The 20,216-nt window shown below is 49.1% G+C and overlaps 1 protein-coding gene across 1 annotated transcript in view; it reads left to right on the forward strand.

Annotated features, from left to right (window-relative positions):
- The first annotated feature begins 3,353 nt into the window (after positions 1-3,353).
- Positions 3,354-20,216, forward strand: part of C3AR1 (complement C3a receptor 1) — a 107,682-nt gene continuing 90,819 nt past the window's right edge. The window contains exon 1 of the mRNA XM_063962518.1: positions 3,354-3,701. The gene's annotated coding sequence lies outside the window, so the exon portion shown is untranslated. The remainder of the gene's footprint in view (positions 3,702-20,216) is intronic.

A 20,216-nucleotide genomic window follows, 5' to 3' on the forward strand; every position in this document is an offset into this window, starting at 1 on the left:
AGAACCACAGTGCCAAAGCTATAGATCTTGTGCTAGGGATGGCCATCGACCATCAATGATTCAAAATCATCAATGCTTTATGGCCGATGTCAAGTACTTTAGCCATCTCTTTAAAATGTGTCCTGACACGGAGCATAGCTCTGCCCCCTGACATCCACGAACTCTTGCCCCCAGTCACTGATTGGCCCACTGTCCACTTCATAGGAAAGCAGAGATAACCATCGATGGGTGAAACCATTGATGGATCCCTAGCAGATAGATTTATACCATTGATGGTTGTCATCAATGGTACCATCGATTGCAACCATCGATGGATAACCCACCGATGGCCATCCCTATCTTGTGCTTCTTGTATTTCCTTAACCAAAGCCTGTGTGTGGAACTTCACCAGTGTCTTTTCCCTTACTCAGTAGGTCTATGACTTTCATGTAAAGGCAAGTTGGCCACAGTTGCGGGCAGGGCTGCCATCAGAAATATGGGGCCCGGGACTGGCCAAACAAGCAGCTCCCCTTCCTCCCCCCCCCCCCCCCAAGAAAATAATAATAAAAAATATATATATATTTATATCTATTAAAATAAATTTATATATAATAATAATAATTCCTATGCCCAATCATCGAATTATCATATTATTAAATGTCCCAGTACTTGTAATGAGGTTCTAATCGTGTTGTCAGGGGTTCTGCTCGTCCTCCGCCCATCCCTTCCGCCGTAGCAGGTAGTTCAGCAGCCTGCTTCTAGTAAAACTATTGAAAATATCCCTCCCAATATGGCCGCCGCCTCAGAGGAGACAGTTATTAAAGATACTAGAGCCTCCTCTAGTATCTTTAATAACCGTCTCCTCTGAGGCGGCAGCCATCTTAAAGGCACACAAAGGTAGTGGCGGCAGATGAACTGACGATGGCGGACGGCGGCGAGCGGCAGCAACATGAGTGGCCTGGGCCCTCCCCTCTCATTCAGAGAGGGCGGGCCCGGGACAGCTGTGCACACAGCACCCCCTTGATGGCGGAAATGGTTGCGGGCATTAAGTTAGTGCAAATATTTGCCCATACAGTATGCAGAGATATGCGCACTTGGAGTGCCCCTGTCCCTACACTTGGGTGCTCATTTATCAACAAGTAATAGAACATGTTGCGTATGATAAACCATAGCTCCCAACTGTCCCAATTTTCATGGGCCAGGCCTGTCTTTTGGGGGACTGTCCCACCGTTCCCTCCCATGGGTCGCAGTGTCCCGCGGTTGGTGGGGGGGGGCGTCAGCTGGGAGGCTCCTGTCACTCTATATAGACGCATGGTGCTATTATTTGGCTATATGGCCACTGGAGGGTGTGCTGACAATGGGGGGTGAGAAGTTATTTTATAATGGGGGCCTATGGACATGGGGGTAGGTTTGATGGTGGGGGGGTGCAATAAAAACCCTAGATTTTTTAAAATAAAATATTTAAATATATTTCTCTAACGTCCTAGTGGATGCTGGGGACTCCGTCAGGACCATGGGGAATAGCGGCTCCGCAGGAGACAGGGCACAAAAGCAAGCTTTTAGGATCACATGGTGTGTACTGGCTCCTCCCCCTATGACCCTCCTCCAAGCCTCAGTTAGGTTTTTGTGCCCGGCCGAGAAGGGTGCAATCTAGGTGGCTCTCTTAAAGAGTTGCTTAGAAAAAGTTTTTAGGTTCTTTATTTTCAGTGAGTCCTGCTGGCAACAGGCTCACTGCATCGAGGGACTTAGGGGAGAGATTTTCAACTCACCTGCGTGCAGGATGGATTGGATTCTTAGGCTACTGGACATAGCTCCAGAGGGAGTCGGAACACAGGGCTCGCCCTGGGGTTCGTCCCGGAGCCGCGCCGCCGACCCCCCTTGCAGATGCTGAAGATGAAGAGGTCCGGAACCAGGCGGCAGAAGACTCTCAGTCTTCATCAGGTAGCGCACAGCACTGCAGCTGTGCGCCATTGTTGTCAGCACACTTCACACAGCGGTCACGGAGGGTGCAGGGCGCTGGGGGGGGGGCGCCCTGGGCAGCAATGTATAATACCTGTATGGCGAAAAATACATCACATATAGCCCTTGAGGCTATATGGATGTATTTAACCCCTGCCAGATATCTAAAACTCCGGAGAAGAAGCCCGCCGAAAAGGGGGCGGGGCCTATTCTCCTCAGCACACAGCGCCATTTTCTCTCACAGAAAGGCTGGTGGGAAGGCTCCCATGATCTCCCCTGCACTGCACTACAGAAACAGGGTTAAAACAGAGAGGGGGGGCACTGATTTGGCGATATGTATATATATTAAAATGCTATAAAAGGAACACTTATATAAAGGTTGTCCCTGGATAATTATAGCGTTTTGGTGTGTGCTGGCAAACTCTCCCTCTGTCTCCCCAAAGGGCTAGTGGGTCCTGTCCTCTATCAGAGCATTCCCTATGTGTGTGCTGTATGTCGGTACGTGTGTGTCGACATGTATGAGGAAAATATTGGTGAGGAGGCGGAGCAAATTGCCTGTAATGGTGATGTCACTCTCTAGGGAGTCGACACCGGAATGGATGGCTTATTTATGGAAATTACGTGACAATGTCAACACGCTGCAAGCCGGTTGACGACATGAGAGGGCCGGCGAGCAAATTAGTATCTGTCCAGGCGTCTCAAACACCGTCAGGGGCTGTAAAATGCCCATTTACCTCAGTCGGTCGACACAGACCCAGACACGGACACTGATTTCAGTGTCGACGGTGAAGAAACAAACGTATTTTCTTTTAGGGCCACACGTTAAGGGCAATGAAGGAGGTGTTACATATTTCTGATACTCCAAGTACCACAAAAAAGGGTATTATGTGTGAGGTGAAAAAACTACCTGTAGTTTTTCCTGAATCAGATAAATTAAATGAAGTGTGTGATGATGCGTGGGTTTCCCCCGATAGAAAATTATTGGCGGTATACCCTTTCCCGCCAGAAGTTAAGGCACGGTGGGAAACACCCCTCAGGGTGGATAAGGCGCTCACACGCTTATCAGAACAAGTGGCGGTACCATCTACGGATAGGGCCGTACTTAAGGAGCCAGCTGATAGGAGGCTGAAAAATATCCTAAAAAGTATACACACACATGCTGGTGTTATACTGTGACCAGCGATCGCCTCAGCCTGGATGTGCAGAGCTGAGGTGGCTTGGTCGGATTCCCTGACTAAAAATATTGATACCTTTGACAGGGACAGTATTTTATTGACTATAGAGCATTTAAAGGATGCATTTCTATATATGCGAGATGCGCAGAGGGATATTTGCACTCTGGCATCAAGAGTAAATGCGATGTCCATATCTGCAAGAAGATGTTTATGGACACGACCAGGGGCGGAACTCCCGGAGGCAGCGGAGTCTGCTGCCGCCGGGCTCCAGTGCTGTAGGGGGCACCTAGATCCAGCCTCCTCCATTGCACTCTGACCGCAGGGCCTTAACTAGGGTAGTGCGGATGGTGTTCAGACCACATTTGCCCTGTGGGCACACCATCCGCAGGCACCCGCCGATGCGTGCGGTACCACGGTTACGCCACTCTACTGTCCTCCCTCCCACCTCCTCCCCCCAGCCAGTCATCTCAATCTGCAATCTTCCACCAAACCACGCCCCCTTGTGACAATCGTGGAAGTTCTTCCCCGCCACACAGAAACAGGACACCGTGACAGGCAGCTGATCATCCTGGTGTCCACACCGCACAGGTCAGCGAATAGCTCCAGGAGTCTGTCCCATTACCTCCCGTCCTTCCCCCTACCCTCACCCACTCTCTCCCATAGCCGTCTCTACAGAGCTGTGCTGGCTGCACTGTTTATAGGGAGTGTGCTGCCGGAGAGCATCAGCCGCAGTCTGCCTGTGCAGGGGAGGAATAGTGGCTGATCACACTGATCATGCTTCTCCCACTCTCCCTGGATTTGATCCTTTCTTACTGGTTTTCATAGCGGCACCCCATTCATCAATATATTTTTATATTACATAAGGGGGCGTGGCCTCACGGGCCGTGATTAGGCCACGCCCCCAAAAGTGCCCTGCACACTCTGACAAGTCTTCTCTTGGACCTCTTCTCCCATCCCCCTCCCACTATTCCCATGCTGTCAGCAGCAATACTGACGCTGGCATCATAATGGTGATGATCCCAACAGAGGTGAGGTAAGTATTATACCTTGCCCCCCTACCCCTTGCCCTCTGGTACTGCAACCTAACCCTATCCGTCCCCCCTTAGTGCTTAAACCTACGCGCCCCCCCAGTAGTGCCTAACACCCCCTCCATGCAGCCTAACCTGGCATATTGTGCAGTGTAAAGGGTTAGGCAGCTCATTTTAGAATAAAAGCAGTGTTAGTTAAACTGATTATTCTATATTACTGTCTTGTAAAAAAAAATCTGTACAAATCAAAGGTTACTCTTATCTGCTGTCTTTAATTCCTCAACTAAATGTAAGACTGTTGCCTAATAAGCGGCTCTACTGTGGTGCAACATGTATAAGGGACTAACGGACAATACTGTGTGGTACAATGTGAGTAACGGAGACACTACTGTGAGGTGTAATGTGACTAACAGACACTACTGTGTGGTGCAATGTGAGTAACGGATGCTACTGTGTGGTGCAGTGTGAGTAACGGACACTACTGTGAGGTGTAATGTGAGTAACGGACACTACTGTGCGGTGTAATGCGAAAAGTGGACGCTACTGTACAGCGTAATGCGAATAATGGCTGCTACTGTGCGGTGTAATGTGAGTAACGGATGCTACCGTGCTGTGTAATTAAAATAATGGACACTGATTTAGTCAGTGATTTAGTGTAGGGTATAGAGGTGTCAGTGATTTAGTGTAGGGTATAGAGAGACGGGGTCAGTGATGTAGTGGTAGGTATAGAAGGGTAAGTTAAAATACTAATCATTTTTTGTGGGGAGGGGGGCACTCAACATTTATCTTGCCTCCGGGCAACTGAGATGAAGTTACGCCACTGGACACGACAGTGGTCAGGTGATGCAGATTCCAAACGGCACAAAGATGTATTGCCGTATAAAGGGGAGGAGTTATTTGGGGTCGGTCCATGGGACCTGGTGGCCAGGGCAACTGCTGGAAAATCCACCGTTTTTTACCCTAAGTCACATCTCTGCAGAAAAAGACACCGTCTTTTCAGCCTCAGTCCTTTCGTCCCTATAAGAGTCATATCTGCCCAGGGATAGAGGAAAGGGAAGAAGACTGCAGCAGGCAGCCCATTCCCAGGAACAGAAGCCCTCCACCGCTTCTACCAAGTTCTCAGCATGACGCTGGGACCGTACAGGACCCCTGGATCCTACAAGTAGTATCCAAGGGGTACAGATTGGAATGTCGAGAGGTTTCCCCCCTCGCAGGTTCCTGTAGTCTGCTGTACCAATGTCTCCCTCCGACAGGGAGGCAGTATTGAAAACAATTCACAAGCTGTATTCCCAGCAGGTGATAATAAAATTACCCCTCCGACAACAAGGAAAGGGGTATTACTCCACACTATATGGTGGTACTGAAGGCTAGGTGAGACCTATTCTAAATCTGAAAAATTTGAACACTTGCAAGGGTTCAAATCCAGATGGAGTCACTCAGAGCAGTGATAGCAAAGAACAAGGGGACTATATGGTGTCCCGGGACATCAGGGATGCTTACCTCCATGTCCCAAAATTTGCCTTTTCTCACCAAGGGTACCTCAGGTTCGTGGTACAGAACTGTCACTATCAGTTTCAAGACGATGCCGTTGGATTGTCCAAGGCACCCCGGGTCCTTACCAAGGTAATGACCGAAAGGAGGATTCGTCTTCAAAGAAAATGGACGACCTCCTGATAAGAACAAGGTCCAGAGAACAGTTGGAGGTCGGAGTAGCACTATCTCAAGTAGTTCTACGACAGCACGGGTGGATTCTAAATATTCCAAAACCGCAGTTGTTCCGACGACACGTCTGCTGGTCCTAGGGATGATTCTGGACACAGTCCAGGAAAAGGTGTTTCTCCCAGAGGAGAAAGCCAGGGAGTTATCCGAGCTAATCGGGATCCTCCTAAAACCAGGAAAAGTGTCAGTGCATCATTGCACAAGAGTCCTGGTAAAAATGGTGGCTTATTACGAAGCGCTTCCATTCGGCAGATTTCACGCAAGAACTCTTCAGTGGGATCTGCTGGACAAATGGTCCGGATCGCATCTTCAGATGCATCAGCGGATAACCCTATATCCAAGGACAAGGGTGTCTCTCCTGTGGTGATTACAGAGTGCTCATCTTCTAGAGGGCCGCAGATTCGGCATTCAGGATTGGATGCTGGTGACCACGGAGGCCAGCCTGAGAGGCTGGGGAGCAGTCACACAAGGAGTGTGATCAAGTCTGGAGAATTCTCTCCACATAAATATACTGGAGCTAAGAGCAAATTTATAATGCTCTAAGCTTAGCAAGACCTCTGCTTCAAGGTCAGCCGGTATTGATCCAGTGGGATAACATCACGGCAGTCGCCCACGTAAACAGAAAGGGTGGCACAAGAAGCAGGAGGGCAGTGGCAAAACTGCAAGGATTTTTCGCTAGGCGGAAAATCATGTGATAGCACTGTCAGCAGTGTTCATTCCGGGAGTGGACGACTGGGAAGCAGACTTCCTCAGCAGGCACGACCTCCACCCGGGAGAGTGGGAACTTCATCGGGAAGTTTTCCGCATGATTGTAAACCGTTGGGAAAGACCAAAGGTGGACATGATGGCGTCCCGCCCGAACAAAAAATGGGACAGGTATTGCGCCAGGTCACGAGACCTTCAGGCGATAGCTGTGGACGTCCTGGTAACACCGTGGGTGTAACAGTCGGTGTATGTGTTCCCTCCTCTGCTTCTCATAACCAAGGTATTGAGAATTATAAGACATAGAGGAGTAAGAACTATACTCGTGGCTCCAGATTGGCCAAGAGGGACTTGGTAACCGGAACTTCAAGAGATGCTCACAGAGGACTAATGGCCTCGGGAGCTAAGAAGGGATTTGCTTTCAGCAAGTACCATGTCTGTTCCAAGAGGAACCGTGGCATCGGCCTTTAAGAAAGGACCTGCTCCAGCAGGGACCTTGTCTGTTCCAAGACTTACCGCGACTGCGTTTGACGGCATGGCGGTTTGAACGCCGGATCCTAAGGGAAAAGGCATTCCGGAAGAGGTCATACCTACCCTGGTCAAAGCCAGGAAGGAGGTGACCGCACGACGTTATCACCACATGTGGTAAAAATATGTTGCGTGGGTGAGGCCAGGAAGGCCCCACGAAAAAAAAAAAAAATTTCAACTAGGTCGATTTCTGCACTTCCTGCAAACAGGAGTGTCTATGAGCCTCAAATTGGGGTCCATTAAGGTTCAAGTTTCGGCCCTATAGATTTCTTCCAGAAAGAATTGGCTTCAGTTCCTGAAGTCCAGACGTTTGTCAAGGGAGTATTGCATATACAGCCCTTGTGTGCCTCCAGTGGCACCGTGGGATCTCAACGTAGTGTTGGGATTCCTCAAATCATATTGGTTTGAACCACTCAAATCTGTGGATTTGAAATATCTCACATGGAAAGTGACCATGCTGTTGGCCCTGGCCTCGGCCAGGCGATTGTCAAAATTGGCGGCTTTGTCTTACAAAAGCCCATATTTGATTTTCCATTCGGACAGGGCAGAACTGCGGACTCGTCCCCAGTTTCTTCCTAAGGTGGTGTCAGCGTTTCACCTGAAACAACCTATTGTGGTGCCTGCGGCTACTAGGGACTTGGAGGACTCCAAGTTGCTAGACGTTGTCAGGGCCCTGAAAATATATATATATATATATATAATTCCAGGACGGCTGGAGTCAGAAAGTCTGACTTGCTGTTTATATTGTAGGCACCCAAAAAGCTGGGTGCTCCTGCTTCTAAGCAGACTATTGCTCGTTGGATTTGTAGTACAATTCAGCTTGCACATTCTGTGGCAGGCCTGCCACAGCCAAAATCTGTAAATGCCCATTCCACAAGGAAGGTGGGCTCATCTTGGGCGGCTGCCCGAGGGGTCTCGGCTTTACAACTTTGCCGAGCAGCTACTTGGTCAGGGGCAAACACGTTTGCAAAATTCTACAAATTTGATACCCTGGCTGAGGAGGACCTGGAGTTCTCTCATTCGGTGCTGCAGAGTCATCCGCACTCTCCCGCCCGTTTGGGAGCTTTGGTATAATCCCCATGGTCCTGACGGAGTCCCCAGCATCCACTAGGACGTTAGAGAAAATAAGATTTTACTTACCGATAAATCTATTTCTCATAGTCCGTAGTGGATGCTGGGCGCCCATCCCAAGTGCGGATTGTCTGCATTACTTGTACATAGTTATTGTTACAAAAAATCGGGTTATTATTGTTGTGAGCCATCTTTTTTTAGAGGCTACTTCATTGTTATCATACTGTTAACTGGGTTCAAATCACAAGTTGTACGGTGTGATTGGTGTGGCTGGTATGAGTCTTACCCGGGATTCAAGATCCTTCCTTATTGTGTACGCTCGTCCGGGCACAGTACCTAACTGAGGCTTGGAGGAGGGTCATAGGGGGAGGAGCCAGTACACACCATGTGATCCTAAAAGCTTGCTTTTGTGCCCTGTCTCCTGCGGAGCCGCTATTCCCCATGGTCCTGACGGAGTCCCCAGCATCCACTACGGACTATGAGAAATAGATTTATCGGTAAGTAAAATCTTATTTTTAATTTAATTAGCAAAAAATTCATAGCCAAAAAATCAATTTCTGAGCAGCTCTGTGGGGAAAAAATCCTCAGTTACATGGTAAACACTGACATCTTTACATGATATGATCTGCACAGCTAACATGATATAAATGGTTAATCTATTTGTTTCTCTCAGCATAAATGTCTTCCCGTTTCTTATTCATGATGCCCCGTCATTATAAGGAAAGTCACGTCTGTACTTCCCGGAGGTCACTGGCTTGCAGTCTATGTGACACACAGCTGGCAGCACTATGTCACACCCAGCCAACGAGAGAGGGGTCGCCAGCTGTGGAAGAAGTCACTTCATGCTGCAGCCGGCTAGTGAGCGGTCACCCACAGACGTGTATAGTGTGACAGTGTCACATCACGGGGACATTGACTCTATGTATGTTCACATCAGCAGAGCTGGCCCTAACCAATATGATGCCCTAGGCAAGATTTTGGCTGGTGCCCCCTAGCACCGCCACTGGTTCTGCAGGAGATGCCTGGCATGAGTCAGCTGGCAGCTCTGCTAACGTCGGGCGCCTTTTGTTTATGAAAATGCATCATATTATTTTCATTACTATGTGGCTAGGATGCACAAGCAGCTTCTGCTGATTAAAATGATATGCAGCATGCCTATATTCTGTGTGCAACTGCGGCTGTATCTGCATATGAAATGCTATAGTTCAGTGATTTTCAGGAATACACTGTAACATATAATTTTGTATGCAGATACAGCCGCAGTCACACACAGAATATAGGCATGCTGCATATCATTTTAATCAGCAGAAGCTGCTGGTGCCCCTAAGCATACCAAATGCCCTAGGCAATTGCATAGTTTGCCTATGCCTAAGGCCGGCTCTGCACATCAGGAACCAAACGTCTTACAATTCACACTATTCATCCTTTCCTTTAGCGAGCAAGTAAAACCATTAACTCACATGAAAAATATATAAAGGGCTATTTATCAGTTGAACTCTATGGGGGTGATTCAGACCTGATCGCTGGGCTGCTAACTTTGCTGTCCTGCGTTCAGATAGTCGCCGCCCCAAGGGAGTGTAAATTTGTCGTGCAAGTGTGCGATCCCATGTGTGCACAGAGCAGCAAAAATCCACTGTGTGCAGTGTGTGCGCAGCCCAGGACTTACTCCTACCGTGCGATCACATCAGGCTGACTGGAGCCGGTGCTGACGTCAGGAACCCTCCCTGAAAACGCTTGGGCACGCCTGCGTTTTTCTGGACACTCCCTGAAAACGGTCAGTTATCACCCACAAACGCCCTGTCAATCACCTTACGAACGCCCGAGCGATCGGATTTTTGCACCATCCTGTCGCTGACCGGCGATGCCCATTGTTGTTGTCCGATGCACGTGCGCATTGCGGTACATACACTTGCGCAGTTATAACCTGATCGCCCGCGGTGCAAAAACGCGCAGCAGCGATCAGGTCTGAATCATACTTGCCTACCCTCCCGGAATGGCCGGGAGGCTCCCGAAAAACGGGTGACCCTCCCGGCCCACCCGGAAGAGCAGGCAAGTCTCCCGATTTACGGGGGTCACCCCCTGCTCGCCGCCCATTTAACGAGTAAAGTGGGCGGTCCGGGCAGGTGATGACGCAAAGTCGGCAACCCTGGTCTGAATCCTCCCCTATGCTCCTGATGCAGAGTTGCCCCCAATGTGCCTGATTCATAGCCTCACGCACAGAAGGCCCATCTGCAGAGTTGCCCGCATCGATGTGGCTGCTCTGCCCCCCTACACAGCCATATATGAGCGCAACTGCCATTACTATCAGCTGTGCAGGACCCTGGAGGTGGCATTGATGCTGCCCAACGGCACCTGCATGTGGCTTGTAGGGTGCCGGGAATGGTACCATGCAGCAGGGCCAGATTGGGACTAATAATAGGCCCTAGTATTTTTGAAGCACACAGGCCCACCTCAGCGTCAGCATCTGGTTCCTGGAATAGACTCCACCCCTTACTACTCTGACTCCTCCTACTTCTTGGTCTATGCTCTTACAAATATAATTAATATTAAAACAACAAACAAGTGTACATCATTCTCTTAAAATACACATAATAGAACTCATCCTGCAGGGGATCGCACAGGTTTCATAGGTAATAGATAAGGTTGGTTGGTTCTGTCAGGTAAAGCTGGCACTGTATTGGTGTAGGTCACACAAAAAGAAAAGGGAAGACATTTTCCCAAGTGACCAAGCCCTGGCTTATCTGGTGTAGATTATATAGTGCTCACTGTAGGAATGATTTAGGGCAGGGTGCTGATCACAGAGCACAGCTGTAACTACACATTTTGGTGCCCTGTGTACATAAATAGCATTGGTGTCACCGTCCATGCCTTAGGTAGGGAGAGTGCGTTCCGTAGGTGTGGGACGAAAAATAAGGTGTGGTCTCACTGGGTAGGGACGTGACCACACAGTAGTATCCCAATTCAAATTATGCCACACAGTAGTGCCCCTTAGTCACATTACAAAGCACAGTACTGCCCCTTATTCACATAACATCACACAGTAATACCACTTTCTCTATCGTCCTAGTGGATGCTAGGGTTCCTGAAAGGACCATGGGGAATAGCGGCTCCGCAGGAGACAGGGCACAAAAAGTAAAGCTTTAGGATCAGGTGGTGTGCACTGGCTCCTCCCCCCATGACCCTCCCCCAAGCCTCAGTTAGATTTTTGTGCCCGGCCGAGAAGGGTGCAATCTAGGTGGCTCTCCTAAAGAGCTGCTTAGAAAAGTTTAGCTTAGGTTTTTTATTTTACAGTGAGTCCTGCTGGCAACAGGATCACTGCAACGAGGGACTTAGGGGAGAAGAAGTGAACTCACCTGCGTGCAGGATGGATTGGCTTCTTTGGCTACTGGACATTAGCTCCAGAGGGACGATCACAGGTACAGCCTGGATGGTCACCGGAGCCTCGCCGCCGGCCCCCTTGCAGATGCTGAAACAAGAAGAAGGTCCAGAATCGGCGGCATGAAGACTCCTCAGTCTTCTTAAGGTAGCGCACAGCACTGCAGCTGTGCGCCATTTCCTCTCAGCACACTTCACACGGCAGTCACTGAGGGTGCAGGGCGCTGGGAGGGGGGCGCCCTGGGAGGCAATGAAAACCTATTTTTGGCTAAAAATACCTCACATATAGCCTCCGGGGGCTATATGGAGATATTTAACCCCTGCCAGAATCCGTTAAGAGCGGGAGACGAGGCCGCCGAAAAAGGGGCGGGGCCTATCTCCTCAGCACACAGCGCCATTTTCCCTCACAGAAAGGCTGGAGGGAAGGCTCCCAGGCTCTCCCCTGCACTGCACTACAGAAACAGGGTTAAAACAGAGAGGGGGGGCACTAATTTGGCGTTAAAAATATATAAAAAAGATGCTATAAGGGAAAACACTTATATAAGGTTGTCCCTATATAATTATAGCGTTTTTGGTGTGTGCTGGCAAACTCTCCCTCTGTCTCTCCAAAGGGCTAGTAGGTCCTGTCCTCTATCAGAGCATTCCCTGTGTGTGTGCTGTGTGTCGGTACGTGTGTGTCGACATGTATGAGGACGATGTTGGTGAGGAGGCGGAGCAATTGCCTGTAATGGTGATGTCACTCTCTAGGGAGTCGACACCGGAATGGATGGCTTATTTAGGGAATTACGTGATAATGTCAACACGCGGCAAGGTCGGTTGACGACATGAGACGGCCGACAAACAATTAGTACCGGTCCAGACGTCTCAAAAACACCGTCAGGGGTTTTAAAACGCCCGTTTACTTTAGTCGGTCGACACAGACACAGACAGGGACACTGAATCCAGTGTCGACGGTGAATAAACAAACGTATTCCTTATTAGGGCCACACGTTAAGGGCAATGAAGGAGGTGTTACAAATTTCTGATACTACAAGTACCACAAAAGAGGGTATTATGTGGGATGTGAAAAAACTACCGTAGTTTTTCCTGAATCAGATAAATTAAATGAAGTGTGTGATGATGCGTGGGTTCCCCCCGATAGAAAATATGGGCGGTATACCCTTTCCCGCCAGAAGTTAGGGCGCGTTGGGAAACACCCCTTAGGGTGGATAAGGCGCTCACACGCTTATCAGAACAAGTGGCGGTACCGTCTATAGATAGGGCCGTCCTCAAGGAGCCAGCTGACAGGAGGCTGGAAAATATCATAAAAAGTATATACACACATACTGGTGTTATACTGCGACCAGCGATCGCCTCAGCCTGGATGTGCAGAGCTGGGGTGGCTTGGTCGGATTCCCTGACTAAAAATATTGATACCCTTGACAGGGACAGTATTTTATTGACTATAGAGCATTTAAAGGATGCATTTCTATATATGCGAGATGCACAGAGGGATATTTGCACTCTGGCATCAAGAGTAAGTGCGATGTCCATATCTGCCAGAAGATGTTTATGGACACGACAGTGGTCAGGTGATGCAGATTCCAAACGGCACAAAGGTGTATTGCCGTATAAAGGAAGAGGAGTTATTTGGGGTCGGTCCATCGGACCTGGTGGCCACGGCAACTGCTGGAAAATCCACCGTTTTTACCCTAAGTCACATCTCTGCAGAAAAAGACACCGTCTTTTCAGCTTCAGTCCTTTCGTCCCTATAAGAGTCATATCTGCCCAGGGATAGAGGAAAGGGAAGAAGACTGCAGCAGGCAGCCCATTCCCAGGAACAGAAGCGTTCCACCGCTTCTGACAAGCTCTCAGCATGACGCTGAGACCGTACAGGACCCCTGGATCCTACAAGTAGTATCCCAGGGGTACAGATTGGAATGTCGAGACGTTTCCCCTGCGCAGGCTCCTGAAGTCTGCTTTACCAAGGTCTCCCTCCGACAAGGAGGCAGTATGGGAAACAATTCACGAGCTGTATTCCCAGCAGGTGATAATTAAATTACCCCTCCTACAACAAGAAAAGGGGTATTATTCCACACTATATTGTGGTACTGAAGCCAGAAGGCTAGGTGAGACCTATTCTAAATCTAAAAAAATTTGAACACTTACAAAGGTTCAAATCAAGATGGAGTCACTCAGAGCAGTGATAACGAACCGGGAAGAAAGGGACTATATGGTGTCCCGAGACATCAGGGATGCTTACCTCCATGTCCCAAATTTGCCCTTATCACTAAGGGTACCTCAGGTTCGTGGTACAGAACTGTCACTATCAGTTTCAGACGCTGCCGTTTGGATTGTCCACGGCACCCCGGGTCTTTACCAAGGTAATGGCCGAAATGATGGTTCTTCTTCGAAGAAAAGGCGTCTTAATTATCCCTTTGTCACGATCCGGGTATCTGGACGCCATTACTTACCCTTCAGATGCCTCCTAAGGCGGGCTCAGCGTTCCAGGACCAGATTCCGCTGTTCCTGAGTTTCCACATGCAGAGTGTCAGAGTGGTGTTTTCATCAGCCGCGGCCTCCGCTGTGCCCGCGTGGTTAAATGTGCATCTATCAGCCTGGCGTCTCCTGTCTCCGGTGGCCGGCGCCGCCATTACTGTTTCCCAGACCACATGGATTACAAACCAAACTTCCCTCCAAGTGTCTGCATGGGCGCAGCCATCTTGGATTCTGTCATCTGATCATTTCCACCAATCTGCTGTTTGTATTGTTGATTTGCATAATTGCCTAGCCAACCCCTTCCTTGCTGCAGGTATAAGTAAGCTGTGCCTGAGCAAGGAAGACGTCAGTGCTTTGGTTGTCAAACCTAGTTCCTGTTTGTCTCTCTTCTATGATTGTCTTCCAGGTTCCAGCTCCTGTCTCAAGACTTCCACCATAGAGACCCGCACCAGCATTCCACCTGCGGTGTAGCCTGACTCTCCAATCCATTGTGGATTCATCTGTTTCCAGCTACAACACTACCTGCTTCCAGCCTCAGCTTCCAGCAGAATACAGCTTCCCTTAAAGGGCCGGTGTCCTTTCTACACTTTACCACTCTCCACCGGAATTATTATTTCTCCGCTCTCAAGTTCTACATTTCAGTTCACATTTCATCGCTCCCAAAGTTCATTTATTATTTAACTGGTTCCAGCCAGTATCCACTCCGTGCTAACAACAGTCTGGTTCCAGCCAGTATCCACAGCAGCTGTTTTACCTTCAGCAACCCAGCTCTTCCTGGAACACCAGCTGGTACAATCCTGGGTTATCTCCATTGCTACAGCCGGGCCTGGTAAGGACTTTCCATCTAGAAGATCATAAGAACTATCTCACACTACCAGTGCCCTGTGGCTCCTGCCATGCTGTAGTACTCAGGAACTGTATTTATTCTTTGCTGACTTTTACGTTTTCTTTTATTGCTGCTGTGATGCGGAGTTGTCATAATAAACATCATTGACTTTTATCTAAGTTGTCGTGGTCACGCCTTCGGGCAGTTATTATTCATGTTACTTACATGTCCAGGGGTCTGATACAACCGCCCAGGTTCCGGTACATCTCAGCCCCTACAACTGAGGCTGCCTCCCGTCAGCTCAGGCCCTCAGTTGTGACAGTAAGCACTGACCTAATGAATCCAGCCGGAGACCAGGATCAAGCGGCCAGGCCGATGCAAGAACTGGCAGCCCGACTAGAACATCAGGAGGCTGCACAGGGCCACATCATCCGCTGTCTCCAGGATCTCTCTACTCGGCTGGATGGGATTCAGACCACTCTCCGTGGATCAGGCGCGTCTGGTGCGTCAACCACAGTGACTCCAGCTATAACCCCACCCACCTTACCCATTCCTGCTCCACGTCTTCATCTTCCAACGCCAGCAAAATTTGACGGATCTCCAAGATTCTGCAGGGGATTTCTCAACCAGTGTGAGATTCAGTTTGAGCTACAACCTGGCAATTTCCCCAGTGACCGTACAAAAATTGCCTACATTATTTCTCTTCTCAGTGGCTCAGCCCTCGATTGGGCATCACCGTTATGGGAGAGGTCCGACACCCTGCTATCTTCTTACACTGCATTCGTGTCAACATTCAGGCGCATCTTCGACGAGCCAGGCCGGGTAACTTCAGCTTCGTCTGAGATTCTCCGTTTACGCCAGGGATCACGTACTGTAGGACAATATCTTATACAGTTCCAGATCCTGGCATCCGAACTGGCATGGAACGACGAGGCCCTGTATGCTGCATTCTGGCATGGTTTATCCGAGCGTATTAAAGATGAGTTAGCTACCAGAGACTTACCCTCCAAGTTAGATGAGTTAATCTCACTTTGTACGAAAGTTGACTTACGTTTCAGAGAGAGAGCAACTGAGCGTGGAAGATCATCTGCTCCAAAATCTTCTGCTCCTCCTCCTCGCCAACTGTCACCAACTAAAGATGAACCCATGCAAATTGGCCGTTCCCGTTTAACTCCTGCTGAGCGCCGAAGACGTCTCTCCGAGTTTCTCTGCTTGTACTGTGCAGCTCCGTCTCACACCATTAATGCCTGTCCCAAACGTCCGGGAAACTCCAAATCCTAGCTCGCCAAGGAGAGGGCCGGCTAGGAGTAATGATCTCCTCAAGATTGTAACCTCCCAGTCTCGCTTCAAGTTGCTCAACGTTATCAGAACGTCATTGCCCTCCTGGATTCCGGAGCAGCTGGGAACTTTATTACCGAAGCCTATGTTAAACGGTGGTCCCTACCCACCGAGAGACTTCCTTCGTCCTTTTCCTTAACTGCTGTGGATGGCAGTAAAATTTTTGATACAGTTATTTCTCTAAGGACTCTACCAGCTCGTCTGAGAGTGGGAGTTCTTCATTCCGAACTTATTTCACTTTTAGTGATTCCAAGAGCCACACATCCTGTGGTCCTGGGCCTTCCATGGCTCCGTCTTCACAATCCTACAATTGATTGGACGACTACGCAAATCCTGGCATGGGGTTCCTCCTGTACTAAGACATGTTTGTTTAAAGTGTTGCCTGTCTGTTCCTCCTCCCCCAGGTCGTCTGATGTTCCACCTCCTCCATATCAAGATTTCACGGATGTGTTCAGTAAAGCTTCTGCTGATATCCTTCCCCCTCATAGAGAATGGGACTGCCCGATTGATCTCGTTCCAGGGAAGGTTCCACCTCGAGGCCGAACTTATCCGTTGTCTCTCCCCGAGACGCATTCTATGGAGGAATACATAAAAGAGAACCTAGCAAAGGGGTTCATTCGACCTTCTTCTTCTCCAGCCGGCGCAGGCTTCTTTTTTGTAAAGAAGAAAGATGGTGGTCTGCGGCCGTGCATCGACTACAGAGGTTTGAACGACATTACCATCAAGAACCGCTATCCTTTACCCCTGATTACTGAGCTCTTTGACAGAGTTAGCGGAGCTACCATCTTTACAAAGCTGGACCTGAGAGGTGCATACAATCTCATCCGGATCCGTGAGGGTGACGAGTGGAAGACCGCATTTAACACCCGTGACGGACATTATGAGTACCTCGTCATGCCCTTCGGATTGAGCAATGCTCCAGCTGTCTTCCAGCATTTCGTCAATGAGATCTTCAGAGACATTCTATACCGTCATGTCGTGGTCTATCTAGATGATATCCTCATTTTTGCCAACAATTTAGAGGAACATCGTTTCTGGGTAAAGGAGGTTCTGTCCCGTCTCCGTGTCAATCATCTCTACTGCAAATTAGAGAAATGCGTCTTTGAAGTCAAGTCCATTCCGTTTCTAGGGTACATTGTGTCCGGTTCCGGACTAGAGATGGATCCTGAGAAACTACAAGCAATCCAGAATTGGCCAGTACCCTTAACCCTCAAAGGGGTCCAGAGGTTCTTAGGGTTCGCCAATTATTACCGAAAGTTTATACGAGACTTTTCCACCATTGTGGCGCCTATTACTGCTTTCACCAAGAAGGGTGCTAACCCGTCCAAGTGGTCTGAAGAAGCCATGCAAGCTTTTCATCTTTTAAAACAGAGGTTCATCTCTGCACCTGTCCTGAAACAGCCTGACGTCGACTCTCCTTTCATCTTAGAGGTGGATGCCTCCTCCGTTGGAGTAGGAGCGGTGTTATCTCAGAGGGCTAAAGATGGTCATTTACATCCTTGCAGTTTCTTCTCACGGAAGTTCTCCCCAGCGGAGCGCAACTATGCCATTGGCGACCAGGAGTTGCTAGCCATCAAGCTCGCTCTAGAGGAGTGGAGATATCTGTTGGAGGGAGCTTCTCATTCAATCACCATCCTTACAGACCACAAGAACCTTCTATATCTAAAAGGCGCACAATGTCTCAACCCTCGTCAGGCCAGATGGGCACTTTTCTTTTCCAGGTTCGACTTTAAACTCCAGTTCTGTCCGGGCTCTCAGAATCGCAAGGCCGATGCCCTTTCCCGCTCATGGGAGCAAGAAAATGAGTCAGAGTCTTCAGACAAGCATCCTATTATAAATCCGTTGGCATTCTCCACGGTAGGGATGGACTCTACGCCCCCATCAGGGAAAAGTTTTGTGAAGCCGACACTAAGGAAGAAGCTCATGCATTGGGCCCATGCTTCCCGTTTTGCCGGACATACAGGTATCCAAAAAACCCTGGAGTTTATCTCTAGGTCCTATTGGTGGCCAACTCTGAAAAAGGACGTTTTGGAGTTTATTGCATCTTGCCCAAAGTGTGCTCAACATAAAGTATCCCGCCAGTCGCCTGCGGGGCAACTGGTTCCACTATCTGTTCCCCGTCGACCATGGACCCATTTGTCGATGGATTTTATTACAGATTTGCCCATGTGCAACAAGTTCAATACCATCTGGGTGGTAGTTGACCGGTTCACCAAGATGGCACACTTCATTCCTCTCACCGGTCTTCCGTCAGCTTCCAAGTTGGCTCAAGTATTCATACAAGAGATCTTTCGACTCCACGGTCTTCCAGAAGAAATTATCTCAGATCGAGGAGTTCAATTCACAGCCAAATTCTGGCGAAGTTTATGTCAAGTCCTCCAAGTCAAGTTAAAGTTTTCCACGGCTTACCATCCTCAGACCAATGGTCAAACTGAGAGGGTGAATCAGGACTTGGAGGCCTTCCTCCGCATCTATGTGTCCTCCTCTCAAGATGACTGGGTTCAATTACTTCCCTGGGCCGAGTTCTGTCATAACAACCAGTATCATTCTTCATCTTCTTCAACACCATTCTTCACCAACTTTGGATTCCACCCTAAAGTCCCTGAGTTCCAACCGCTTCCAGCAACTTCTGTTCCCGCAGTGGATATCACCTTGCATCAGTTTGCCAATATCTGGAAGAGCGTACGATCAGCTCTGCTCAAGGCATCGTTCAGGTACAAGAAGTTTGCGGATAAGAAGCGTCGAGCAGTTCCTGCTCTCAAGGTGGGTGATCGGGTATGGTTATCCACGAAGAATTTGAGGTTAAGAGTTCCCAGTATGAAGTTTGCACCTCGCTACATCGGTCCTTTTAAAATTGATCAAGTCATCAATCCTGTTGCTTACAGACTCCAGTTACCTCCCTTCTTAAAAATACCCAGGACATTCCATGTTTCCCTGTTGAAACCGCTAATCTTGAATCAGTTTCATTCCTCACTTCCACCAACTCCGAAAGTCCAAACTCAACGAGGCGTTGAGTATGAAGTGGCCAAGATCCTGGACTCACGTCACCGTTACGGTCAACTTCAGTATCTCATTGACTGGAAGGGCTATGGTCCTGAAGAACGCTCTTGGACCAATGCCTCTGACGTCCATGCTCCTGCCTTGGTCCGAAATTTCCACGCAAAGTTTCCTTTAAAGCCTAAGAAGTGTCCTGGGGCCACTCCTAAAGGGGGGGGTGCTGTCACGATCCGGGTATCTGGACGCCATTACTTACCCTTCAGATGCCTCCTAAGGCGGGCTCAGCGTTCCAGGACCAGATTCCGCTGTTCCTGAGTTTCCACATGCAGAGTGTCAGAGTGGTGTTTTCATCAGCCGCGGCCTCCGCTGTGCCCGCGTGGTTAAATGTGCATCTATCAGCCTGGCGTCTCCTGTGGCCGGCGCCGCCATTACTGTTTCCCAGACCACATGGATTACAAACCAAACTTCCCTCCAAGTGTCTGCATGGGCGCAGCCATCTTGGATTCTGTCATCTGATCATTTCCACCAATCTGCTGTTTGTATTGTTGATTTGCATAATTGCCTAGCCAACCCCTTCCTTGCTGCAGGTATAAGTAAGCTGTGCCTGAGCAAGGAAGACGTCAGTGCTTTGGTTGTCAAACCTAGTTCCTGTTTGTCTCTCTTCTATGATTGTCTTCCAGGTTCCAGCTCCTGTCTCAAGACTTCCACCATAGAGACCCGCACCAGCATTCCACCTGCGGTGTAGCCTGACTCTCCAATCCATTGTGGATTCATCTGTTTCCAGCTACAACACTACCTGCTTCCAGCCTCAGCTTCCAGCAGAATACAGCTTCCCTTAAAGGGCCGGTGTCCTTTCTACACTTTACCACTCTCCACCGGAATTATTATTTCTCCGCTCTCAAGTTCAACATTTCAGTTCACATTTCATCGCTCCCAAAGTTCATTTATTATTTAACTGGTTCCAGCCAGTATCCACTCCGTGCTAACAACAGTCTGGTTCCAGCCAGTATCCACAGCAGCTGTTTTACCTTCAGCAACCCA

The sequence above is a fragment of the Pseudophryne corroboree genome, chromosome 3 (assembly GCF_028390025.1).
Source record: "Pseudophryne corroboree isolate aPseCor3 chromosome 3, aPseCor3.hap2, whole genome shotgun sequence".
NCBI classification, from domain to species: Eukaryota; Metazoa; Chordata; class Amphibia; order Anura; family Myobatrachidae; genus Pseudophryne; species Pseudophryne corroboree.